The 13242-nt window shown below is 35.3% G+C and overlaps 1 protein-coding gene across 2 annotated transcripts in view; it reads left to right on the top strand.

The window, feature by feature from the left end:
- INTS6 (integrator complex subunit 6) overlaps positions 1-13242 on the top strand; it is a 92429-nt gene that overhangs the window by 25724 nt on the left and 53463 nt on the right. The window contains exon 1 of one of the 2 annotated variants that reach the window (XM_080797928.1): positions 4698-4842. The exons of the other annotated variant lie outside the window; for it this stretch is intronic. The gene's annotated coding sequence lies outside the window, so the exon portion shown is untranslated. Of the gene's footprint in view, positions 1-4697; positions 4843-13242 lie in introns of those variants that run through there. 2 annotated transcript variants of the gene reach the window in all.

The raw sequence follows: 13242 nt of genomic DNA, 5'->3' as shown, positions 1-13242 counted from the left end.
ATAAAAAATAAAATGTTGGCTTTTGACATTAAAAGTTTTGCCTTCCTATGAACTTTCCCAGCCTTTTAAGACAAATTAGGACAACTGCGTTTATACCTTGGCAAATGTTCAGAAAGAGCATGTGTTTGTAGAAACAAAATGTCAGAGTAATCTCAGCTATGTGTTCAAGTGGCTACAGATTAGGGTCTTCTATTTCATTTTGTGAGCTCTTAAAGTTGATGTAGAAGTCCCATCAGTCTTTGAGATGTGGATTGGTATTAGTGATTTTTCTGGATCATTCTTTGCAATGTAAATGGTTTTACCTTTTATAAGGATAATCTGTAGGACCTATAATTATAGTTTATATTTAATCTTTGTGATCTGTATGATCATGCAATCCAGGTTTTTTTGAGTTGGGTTTCCAGTACCTGAAATAATTCAGAACCTCATCTCTCCCTCCAGAAAATGTTTTTGTTTTAGTAAAGTCACAAAAAATATGTGTATGACACTCAAGTCTTTTAAATACATGTTTAAAATAGTTTTTTTTCCCAGTACACTTAGAATTTTGGAGCATCTTTTTCTCTTTTTTAAAAAGACCTCTGAGAGATCTTGAGGAATGTCATCGTAGTATGGTGGAATGTATCAAACAGATATGTGTGTAAATGCATTTTTGAGTTGTCATGTTTATCCCTTAGCACTGGTGCCTTTTCATATTGATATTACTAGGGGCTCAGTAACAATAGTTCCTGTCTTACTAATTTGTGGTTAAAATGTTCTATATGTATGTACAGCATTACTGTATATGTCAGTTTCTGTCTGTTCAGCTTTCCAGAACACTTAGTAAGAATTTGTTGGTTGCATTTTCTATTTTATACCCATTCTGATGGACCCTGTTCTCTCAACACCTGGATTTTTTATTCCTGGTGTGCTATAGAAATGTATACATCTACAATTATTAGTATATTGAAAATATGTAAATTATAATAAAGAAGATGATGATAAATGTTTCAAATTTAATAACTATAGTGAATTTCAGGAACACATTTGCAATACTCTTATTGAATATATCTTTTTTCGAGGTCATGTGGAAAGAAAAACTCTTTAAGGATTGCCTCTAGCCAAGCACTGCAATAGAATAATTTTTTAAAAATGCTAGGTGACCACTCTTTAGTGAAGCTGTATGGCTACAATAACTAATCTATTATCTAGAATTCTGTGGTAAGAGATATTGAAGCAGTTTTTATTCAGAGGCTGAAGGAATTTCACCCTGCCTTTATTAGCCTGTCAAAACCAATAAGTAATCAGAGACACTATACATGTAAGGAAAATTTTATTTAGAGTTGTTTCTTTTATCTTCTGATTGTAGCTCTTCCATATATAGACTACTATGATGTTTAGAACGTTAGTTTTCAAATGGTTGCATCAGGGACACCTGGGTGACTCAGTTGGTTAAGCCGCTGCCTTCGGCTCAGGTCATGATCCCAGGGTCCTGGGATCGAGTCCCGCATCGGGCTCCTTGCTTGGCAGGGAGCCTGCTTCTCTCGCTGCCTCTGCCTGCCTCTCTGCCTGCTTGTGTGTACACACTCTCTCTCTCTCTCTCTCTGGCAAATAAATAAAATCTTAAAAAAAAAAAATTCAGATGGTTGCATCAAAATCATCTTGGGTATTTTATAAAATATATATGGCCTGGTTCTAATTCTGGAATTCAGTTCTAATTCTGAAATTCAGTTCATCTGGACAGGGACCTAGGAATCTGTATTTTTGAAAATGTCCCAGTTGATTCTGATACACAGATTTGAATACAATGTAACTGTAAATATATGTATTTTTAAACAATAAAATATGCATTTGAAAATGAACAACTGTAGCAAAACAACCATTTTGACTTTCAATGCTAGCAAAATATTTTATATAAGATAAAACAATCTTTGGAATTGTTAAACTTGGGAATGGGTTTCCAAGGAACATGGAGTAAGTTTTCTGTGAATATTGTGTTTGATTTGGTTTAGGATTGAGATTATTGGATAGCCCTGAAATACTAACTTCTGTGCCTACTGCAGTTAGTCTGTATTTATTGCTTTTATGGTATGCTGAATTAGGAGGACTCTTTGGCCCTGAGTATGAGATGAGGTAGAGGAGAGGGTAAGAAAAGGGGAGTAATTAATTCATATTATTTGTCATGTGCTTGCTGTCCTTGGCTTAAGGAGTTTTTATCCAAAGGATGGCATAATATTCTGTTATCCTTATTGTGCCTTTTTTTTTTTTTAAAGAGAGAGAGGGATTGAGAGCGTGGGTGGAGGGGAGGGTAGAGGGAGGGAGAGAGAGAATCTAAGCAGGCTCCATACCCAGCATGGAGCCTGAGATGTGGGGCTGGATCTCACAAGCCTGAGATCACGACCTGAGCTGAAATAAAAAGTCGAACGTTTAACTGACTGAGCCACCCAGGCACCCCCTTATTGTGCTTAATTCCTGGTTTGGATGTCCATAACTAGTCTTACTTAAGAAAAATTTTTTATATATATTTATATATATACACACACTCATGTACATATACACAACATACTTGACTCAGATGATGGCAATTTATAAAGAATTGGTGATGGTTATACTTAATTTTCGCTTTCTAGAGAGTTCCTGCTGAAATACTCCTCTATAATGAATTGTTTTGATTTTGAATTCTTAATGTATATTTTAGATTAATTCATCAGTCTTTTTTTTTTTTTTTGGTGAGGCATAGTAATTTTGGTTGTGTACAAGAATAATGGCACACCATACATTTATATTAGTACTACTGTGTTCTAGGTGCCAGGGACACCAATGGTGAAATCAAGTAAGGCTCTTGCCCCTAGAAAATGTACTCGAAGAAAGGCAAGTTTTAATAAGCATTTCTATACATGAGATAAATCTCATGCCAGAAACAAATAGAAGCTCTTGAGAGAGCATAACCAGGGGAGATAAGTTTTGAGAGATGAATAAGAAATTGAGCCATGACATTTCAGAGAGAAGGGAATAGCGTACAAAAGTATGAAGTCATAAAAGCAGTGTATGGGGAGACTATAAATTTTATGAGTGGAGTATAGAAAGCATAGGCAGGGGGAGTGAGTGCTTGAAATGTAGGTAGAAGCCAGAAGATAATCACCCTAAACAGAATGGACATCATTCTGTTAACCTTTGCAAAGGAGATATTGAAGGTGCTTGGTAATCAGGCAAGTCACATGATCAGATATGCGTTAGTAAGCTTACTTTGCAACCAAGGGTGAAAGAAAACAGGTTGAAGGATGGTTAACTGGGAAGAATTCACAAACAACATGGAATAATCCAGGAAAAACAGGGGATGTCTAAAACAGCCAGTGCTGGACGGAGATGCAGAAATGTGAGAGATTTGATAGGTATGCTAACTAATCAGGTCTTTAGAGATGGTAAGGTGGGAGGGGGAAAAAAAAAAGGCAGTGTTTGGGGTTCTGAACCAGGGTCCAGGCTTGAGTTTCAGAGGGTTTTGTGAATTCCCTGAAAATTTAATCTAGACATTGCCCATTTGTGCAATTATGCACATTCTTCTGGGGGACGGAGGTCTGTCGCTTTAATCATATTTTCAAACAAGTAAAAAAGAGAAGGACAGATTAGTAATATTTTGAAGATTCCAACCTGAGATCTGTGTAGATGTTGGTAGTCTGAACTGAAATGGGGATATTGGATACATAGTAGAAAGAAATATAAAATAATTCTTTGATAAAGTATCATCTTTAGGGTACCAGTGTTTTAAAGGAATTATGAGCCAAATTTTTAAAACAATAGCTCAAAGACTTTTTCTTGCCTTTTAGCATTATGTCATAGGAAAAGTATTTTGTACTTAAAAGCAAATAAGCAGAATTTTATCTCTGGATATTGATAGTTAAAGTGTTTATTTTGAAGCAGATTAAATAAATAAGCCTTAAATCATCTTATTACTTATTTGTCAGGTCTTTAAGCTTTTAAATTTAAAGCCATAGTGATGTGAACATTTAAAATTGTTCCTCTCAAGTAAGCATGAACATTGAAATTCAGAATGCTGGGACAAAAGCATTGTGTGTGGGGGGACACTTTGTGCTAGCGATAAGTCAGTTAAGGAGGATGCCAGCCCAGTTTCTTTTCTGTTCATCTGTATGTAATTTAAGAACAGTTGTAGATCAGCTTTAACTGCACTAGCAGTTTTCTGCCAGTTAAACTCAGTGAAAGTCAGCCCATCAGATGTATTTTATGTCTCTCTAGGTCAGATTATAGTTTGAGAGCATGGAAAGTGGGGTGCTTGCACTCCTGGTGAGGTGCACTCACGTAAGCTGTAGGTGGCTAGTCTTTCACAAATACCTTCATTATACTTAGTTAGCTGTATCCCATAAATAGGTTTTTTAATATAAACTTCCATTCTCAGTTGTTCTCTTGATGTAATAAAATAGATTTAAAAATTTTTAGATTTGTGTAATAGGAATAAACTTTGTGCAGTGACTGGAACTATGATCTTTACATCAAGGCAAGGCTACATTTTGTTCTAGACAAGGCTGTTTTGGTTTATTTTTCCCCACGCTCTGTCTTTTCAGGTTGAATTACTGATTTTTCCCCCTTTGTTTTGTTTGTTGTGGTTTTGATGTTTTTTTTCCTTTCAGCTAAAGGAGCAGCCCAGTGGTTTTCAAGAAGTGCCAAAGTGCACTGACTGTCTCATGATGACTGGTGCCTCAGGGAGGGTCATGATTCCTGGATACAGGATCGACCTGATCCTGGATGTCACTTCAAGCAGTCAGATCGTGGGGAAAAGCCTTGTCTAATGGCTAGCCTTCCTCAAAAGTCTGATGCTAGTCATCTCGGAAGGCCTCAGAAAAAGCCTTAAAGGTGAGCAGAGTAGAGTGTAGTTCTCTCTGGGGGCTGTGACTATTTGTTGGAGAATATGATTCAACATAGAATGATAACCCTAACCTGACAAATTCCAGGTTCAGTTTGGTAAATTAGTTCATAAATTTGTTGATGATGATGATCAGACCCCAACTTTTGAGTTATTAGAAACTAATAACCTCTTAACCTTAAGATGTGTAAGGGGAGGAATTTGGTATTTCCTGGGCCCTTCAAACCTTAGACTAGGATCTGTTGTCTTAAAGGGAAACAACCTACTTTCATAGCCAAGGAACATTTTGGTTATAGAATTGCATTATAAGTACAGATGGATTAAAAAAAAATTAACTAGTGAGGTATTCTCTTAGTTTATATATTTATCATGTATTGATTATCAGGCAATTGGGCTTCAGGATTCTGAAGGACAAATTTGCATTTGATTTGTCAGTTATAGTAATTTTTTAAAAAACATAACCACCTGTGAAGCAGTTTATTTATGTAGCTCATATTTTATTACATTCAACTTAAAGAATATTAGGACTGTTTCATTATTTGAATAACATTTTTAGCTCCATAAAAAGACTTTTTAGAGATGTTTTGAGAATTCTGTTTCGGAAAAAGCTTAATTCTAGGCTTCTTTCTCTGTGCTTTGAAGCATTTACAGAACTGTTGTTCATATAATTTTGGTTGCCAAATTTTCAAGTAAATCCTAAAATTTACTTGAAAACAATATAGGTTTTATTTTTTTTTGTTGCTGTTGTTGAGTCTCCTGTGTTAGAAAAAAATATATAATATGGGCATGCACTATCCCCAATTTTTGTCCATTTTTATGTTTAGATATTATGTATATATAATTATGTGCATGCACATACCTGTATATTAATATTAGAAAACATCTACAAAAATAGAAATTTTAAAAGATGAGATGAAAAACTTAAAGGAAAGTCTGTTAACTTTCTTCCCTCGCATCATGATGTATACCAGGAGTATGCAGACTTAAAGGACCAGGTAGTAAATATTGTAGGCTTTTTAGCTCACCTGGTCAGATAAGAACTGTTCCGTTCCACTGCTGTAGGGCAGAAGCAGCCATGGACAATGTGTTAAATGAATGAGTGTGGCTGTTGTCAATAAAATTTTATTTATCAAAACAAGCCAGAGGCTGGATTTGGCTGCTGGGCCATAGTTTGTGACCTCTGAAGTATACCCTATTTTGAGACCAGTACCCTAGACCTTGAATTGTATTAGACTGTTTTCAGGTCCTTTTTGCCATGAATTTTAGATGCAGTTGGTCTTCCTTAATGAAGTGAGCAGAAGAATGCTAGTGGTCAGCATGTATTCAGTTTAATTGAACAAATACTGAAAACCAGTGATGTTCAGATAGAAGTTGGGCTTTGAAAGATTAATTTAGTTTGGGAAGTAGATGAGTGCAAAGGCATAAAAGTCATAGAAGAGAGAGTGGGGGAACTATATATACCTCAGTACTTATAGTTGGCAATGTTTAGTAAAGGAGGAGGAAATAAGACTGGGAGGACGACCTGGACCCCTGTGTATGCCCTGCCAGGGGATGTAGATGTCTTAGAGGTTGATGGTAATAACCATTGAAGAGATTTTAGTATGGGAGAAAGTGATCAAATTTGGATTTTAGAAAGATAGTAGTGACAGTGTGGAATATACGAGAAGTTAGGTAATTTTGGCAACTTTTTTTTTTTTAACCTCGTAAAAGAGGATAAAATTGTTTGTGGGTCGTTTAACACCAGATACAAAATAAAGAAACTTGGAATACTATTTAGCAAGAAAAGGAAATGGACTACCGACATGCTATAACATGAATGAGTCTTCAAAACATTATGCCAGGTGCAAAAGACCACATATTGTTTGGTTCCATTTTTATGCATCGTCCATAAAGTAGATTAGTAGTTGCCTGGGGTCGACGGGGGACTGACTACAGATGGGCAGAAGGGATCTTTCTGAGATTTGAAAATGTTCTAAAACTGAATGGTGGTGATTGTTGTGCAACTCTGTAAATTTACTAAAAATAATTAAATTGGGCACTTTTAAAATGGGTGTATTTTTCAATATAGTTGTTAAAAAATTAGACCTCACCATTGAAATTTATTGGAGTAAAACTTTGTGAAAGAAATTATTTTCGTATCATTGACTGCTAAGTAATTTAGTTGCTCTTTTCTCTGAACAGATTTTGCTGTTAAACTACTAGAACCAAAAACTTTTTTTTTTTTTTTAAATTTAAAGGATATACACTGTAACTACGGAACTGTAAGAACTACCAACTAAATAAAGCAGATTATTACCAAATTTTAGAGAATTCGCTTCGAGTTTAATAATATTTTAATTTTCCATTCCTTATTCGGTATCATGAAGAGAACCATCTTAAATGCTGCTTGTACTGGATAATAATATTAAAAAACTAGAAATAGCTTATGGGATATGTACTTGATTTTTTTTTCAAGGAAATAATTGCTAAAAAAAGAACTTGAAGTATGATGATTCTAAAAATCAGTTGCTTTTCCATATTAACAGTCATTGAGAATGAATGAAAAGAATACAAAGCAATTGGAAAATGATTAATTACAGTAATTTATTGAGGCCTTACTATATGCTAGGCACTGTTTCTTAGAAGCAGATTTTTTCTGTGTTTCTTTTATTCTTGGCTGCCAAAATAATTTATGAGGTTGAAAGTAAGCATTTAAAAGATAAGTAATAAATAAGACTTAATTTTCTTACTTTTTATTGCTTAATTTCACATATCACTTAATTCCCAGTTCTGTGAGAGGGAGGAAAATGAGTCCTGAGATAGCTGATTCTCAATTGAGAGGCATGGCTAGGACTAGTCTGTTGGTTTTTTCTTTTTACTTCAAGTTTATTGCTTCTCACGCTGTAATGTGGAATTTAAAAACAACAGAAAACCATACAGTACTGCATAAGGATAGACATCTAGATCAATGGATAAATTGAGAGTTCAGAAATTTATGGTCATTTATACATTTATGGTCATTTGCTCTTCAACAAGAGAACCAAGAATTTAATGGGAAAAGAATAATGTTTTCAACAAGTGGTACTGGACAACTAAATATCCTTATGCAGGAGAGTGAAGTTGGACTCTTACCTGACACCATATACAAAAATGAAATAAAAATGGATGGGCAATGTAAACGTGAGAGCTGAAACTTTTGGAAGAAAACATACAGACTAAATCCTCATGGCTTTGGATTAGGCAGTGGTTTCTTAGATTTGACAGAAGCACATCCAAAAAAAACTAGAAAAATTTGACTTCATCAAAATTAAAAACATTTGTTATTCAAGATATCATTTGTGATATCAAGAAAAGATTGTAACAGAATAGGAGAAAATATTTGTAAATCATATATCTCATAAGGGCCTACTATCCAGATTATAAAAAGAACTGTTAAAACACAAAGATAAAAAGACAGCCCAATTAAAATATATGCAGTGGATTTGAAATATTTCTCTAAAGACATGCAGATGACCTGTAAGCACATGAAAAGATGTTTACCATCGTGAGTCATTAGGGAAATGCAAATCAAAACCATAATGGGATACCACTTTATACCTATTGTAATGGTTATAATAAAAAAGATGGTTAATAACAAATGTTGGTGAGAATGCAGGGAAACTAGAACCCTGCTACATTACCAGTGGTAATGTAAAGTGATGCAGCAACTATGGAGATAGTTTGGCAGTTCCTCAAGAAGTTGAACACAAGAGTTATCCAATGACACCCAAATTCTACTTCTTGGTATGTACCCAACAGAAATTATAATATATCCATATAAAATGTCTTTATCAGCATTATTTATAATAACTAAAAGTAGAAACTGGTGAATGGATAAAGAAAATGTGGTATATCACACAGTGGAATGTTACTCAGCTTAAAAGGGAATGAAATTCTGACACTACAACATGGCTGAAGCTTGAAAAACACGCTAAATGAAATAAGCCAGATACAAAAGGCCAGTCACTGCATGATTCCCTTCATAGGAAATCCTCAGAATAGGCAAATCCATGGAAACAGAAAAATAAAGTGGTTGCTAGGGCTTGAGGGTAAGAGTTGATGCTAATGCGAATGGGGTTTCTCTTTTGGGTGATGGAAATGTTCTGAAATTAGCGGTGGTGGTTGTGTAACTCTGCCTCCCTGGTTCAGCCATTCCAAAAAAATGAAATGGAGAAGCTCATATCTTTACCCTCACATACCTTATTTCCCTCTCTACTGACTTTCTTAAATTTCCTTATCCCTTTCTTGGCAAATTTAGAAATTATTTCTGATTCTCCTTGACTTCCCTACTCTTTTTTTTGTTCCTTAATCTATTACAGTCTAGCTTCTGATTGTGTCATTGTTAATAAGGTCACTAATGACTTAATCATCAGATTCAGTCATTGGTTTTTAATTTTTCTCTTCTTTGAGCCTTTGCCAACATTATTGAACACTTTCTTAAAAGTGGCTTCTGGGCTTACACTCTCCTGGTTTTCATTTGGCGTTTGGTTTCTTTTAATCCTTGATCTTTCTTTAACGTGCCTTAATCTTAGATTTTATTTTATTTTGCCTTTATATTTGCTATGCTCCTTTTAGGCAATTTCATTTATTCCCAGTTTCATCCATCAGTAAATACAGATTTCCATCTGTAAACAGATTTCTAAAATTTGCTTTTAGGCATTTAGTTATATTTTCTTCTCTGTATTTTTAGGGCTTAATTCTTACCACTCTTATCCTGGTTTATATTCATTCTTTTATTTGTTAAATTTTCTCACTTCCTCTAGATATTGTGGTGGCCTCTGGCAGGCCCTTCAGTTTGGAAACTCCCACCCTTTAAGTTACTTCTTCAGCAATTTTTTCCCCCATCTGTGTCTCTATTCTGACTTCTGAATGTATCCGTTACTATTACCATCATTATTGTCATTCTTAATCATTTATCTTTCTGTCCTACTTCCATCTTTGTCTTTGTTATTCTTTCTTGGAGTTTTCCTTTACTGGATTGGTAAAGGGCCTGGCTTTTGCTAAGGTTTTATTGTATATTGTTTTATTGAGGTGAAATTCACATAACATAAAAATTAATCATTTTTTATTTTAATTTTTAAATTTTTTAATAAACATAAAATTAAACATTTTAAAATGACCAATTTAGTGGCATTTAGTAAACCTTTCCTTTTTAACAAAACTCATTTCAGAAAGAAATCTAAAGATGTTCTAACAGACTGCATTGGTTCTTTATCCTAGCAAATGCTAGGATAGGTAGCTTTCTTTCATACACTTTCTTTCAACCAGATAATTTCAGTTTTGGTATTTTGGGATTTTAAACTGTTCTGGGAAGTAATCAGGAAAATAACTGAGGATTATGATTGTTGAAGGATAAAACCTTAGGGAGAGAAAGGAAGTTGAAGGACTAAATCTTGAGTCCTTTTTTTTTTTTTTTTTTTTTAAGATTGTATTTATTTCTTTGACAGACAGAGATCACAAGTAGGCAGAGAGGCAGGCAGAGAGAGAGGAGAAAGCAGGCTCTCCACGGAACAGCGAGCCCGATGTAGGGCTCGATCCCAGGACCCTGGGATCATGACCTGAGCGGAAGGCAGAGGCTTTAACCCACTGAGCCACGCAGGCGCCCCTAAATCTTGAGTCTTAGAACTATTCTTATATTTACCAGAAAGGAGGAAATAAAAATGAATCTAAGGGCTTGATCCTAGTTATGTGGGTTTGTTGTTGTTTGTTCTGAGGAAGAGCTTCTGTTACATTTGAGAAAGGAGATTTAAGAAATACTCAGTTTCACTAAAAATGTTAACATTTTATTTGAAGATTTTGTCCCATCTACATTATCTAAGCAAATTGAGTAATTGGGACTAGAGTGGGGATTTGATCCTGGAGGTGCCAGCTTTCTATTTCTTAAATTACAAAGGCATTTAGAATTAGTTTGATTTAGAATGTGTGCTTCCCTGCCTTTAGTGCACATATAGTGCCTCTTTGAATGCAGATTTAATGCAACAGAGCAAAACAAATTGACAAGCATCTAGTTGAACTTCCAAGGATTCTGAAAATCTTCTGGCAAGTTTATTTTTTAGGGTATTGGTTCTGCTGCTGTAATTGGACAAAAGTAATAGTGGCTTAAAAAGATGGAAAGGTTTTTCTCTTACATCAGAGACTGAATTGGTTAGTGGTCTGGAGGTAGGGTGGTTCTGCTCCGAACTGTTGCTTACTTGCGCCCCAGCTTCCTTCTACTTTGTCGCTTTGTCTGCCTTTATTTGAATGGTTGATACTGGTTTTACAATACACTCTACCTAGTTCAACACTATAACTGAATTTCAGCTTGTGGGAAAGAGTAAAGAATGTGGAGGGCAGGCAGCCACCTGATGTGAGCATGACCTAATATGGCAGCTCCAGTGGGAGTCCATCAACCAGAATTTGACCACACTTACTGTGAGGCAGAGGGGGAAATGTAAAGTCTGCTTGGGTGGCCATGTGTCTAGCTAAAATTTGGGGCTTTTGATTAGCGAGAAGAGACATTAGATTTTAAGAAGCAGTGAGCAGTTTCTGAAATAAAATGTAAAAAAATTAATTTTATTTTAAAAGCTTTGGAAACCTCTTTCTGATATGACTGACTACTTGTTCTAAGTTTATCTTGTGCATTTCTGCCCCAGACCTGGAACATATCAAGTTCTGTGTATTAAGAAATGGTATATGTATATGGAGATCATAACCTGGGTTTTCAAAGTGGGCTGTTGAGTTTAGTCATTGTTTTGAGGCCTTTTCAGTGGACAGTTAGGAAATACATTTTTTTTTCCCGAAAGAGAAAGTGTGTCCTGAATTCACACTAGTATTTCCGATTAAAATTTAAGGTAGGTATTTGTTAGAATATGATTATGTTATAAAGATCCAAGTTTGATTCCTGGCTTTGCAGCTAATTAGAGGTGTAACCTAATTCTTGTTTGAAGCCTTAGTTTCCTCAACTCTAAAATGGGGATAGCAATAGCTATATCTCGTGGTTGTAACGACTAAGTGAAATAATAAAGGCTTAAGAGATTTTGCTGTTTTTATTATTCTCTATCACATTACAGAAAGGAGAAAATTCTAATTCTTGTAGGGATCAGAGAAGACTTGCTCATGAAGGCAACAATGATGCTTTCAGGAAAGATAGGATTTTAGTGAGATATATAACTTTTTGTGGAAGTATCAGGACAACCAGAGACTAGCCAGGGAGTGTGATCTCCATTGGTTAAAACTGGAGCATAGGATTTTGTTTTGACCTTTAAAAAAAGAAAGAAAAGAAAAAAAACCCTTTTCCTTCATAGCATTTAGCATAATGTCTATTGCATAGTAATCTGTGTACCTATCTGGTTTATGTCAACCAGCTTTCCTGCCCCACAAGGGCAAAGACTATCCTGTGTTCTTTTGCTTACCACTGTAACCCCAGTGCCTGGCAGAGAATAGTCGCTCAGTTGATACTCATACTATGAATGAATTTTTACAGCATTTATAAATAACAAAAAATTTAGCATTTGTTTATATACATATATTATTTTTCTGAAGTTACTTCCTAAGTGTTACCTTATCCCTAGTTCTGCTATAGCTTAGGAATTACCAACTGACCTAATTTCTTTAAAACCAATAAGTTTTATTTATTTTAAAAGATTTTATTTACTTGACAGACAGGGATCACAAGTAGGCAGAGAGGCAGCCAGAGAGGCAGGCAGAGAGAGAGAGAGGGGGAAGCAGGCTTCCCGCTGAGCAGAGAGCCCGATGCAGGGCTTGATCCCATGACCCTGAGATCATGACCTGAGCTGAAGGCAGAGGCTTAACGACTGAGCCACCCAGGTGCCCCTCCTCTTTTTTTTTTTTTTTTCTTTTTTCAACCATTATGAATAAAGTCACTGTGTACATTGGCAAACAGGTCCTTTTGTGGACCTAAGTTTTCATTTCTCTTGGGCAGCATATGCATAGGAGCGCAGTTGGTGGGTGATATGGTAAGTGTGTATCTAACTTCATAAGAAACTGCCAAACTGTTCACTAGGGTGGTTCTACTAGTTTTGCATTCCCACCAGGTATATGTGAGAGTTCTAGTTGCTCTATATCCTTCCAACACTTGAGTTTTTTCAGTCTTAAATTTTAGACAACATAGTGGGTGTGGTGGTATCTTTTGGTTTTAGTTTACATTCCTAATTACTAATAGTGTTGAACATCTTTTCATGTATTTATATGCCATCTATATGTCTCCTTTGGTGAAGTGAGTGTTCTTATCTGTTGCCCATTTTTTATTGGATTGTCTTATTACTGGGTTTTAAGAATCTTTTACATATTCTGGATACAAGTCCTTTATCGGATACATGTTTTTCAAATATTTTCTCTCAGTCTATGATTTGCCTTTTCCTTCTTTACAGTGT

The sequence above is a fragment of the Martes martes genome, assembly GCF_963455335.1.
Source record: "Martes martes genome assembly, chromosome: 3".
Classification (NCBI taxonomy): domain Eukaryota; kingdom Metazoa; phylum Chordata; class Mammalia; order Carnivora; family Mustelidae; genus Martes; species Martes martes.
Note: the sequence above shows the minus strand (reverse complement) of the source record. Positions and strands in the feature narration are given on the sequence as shown.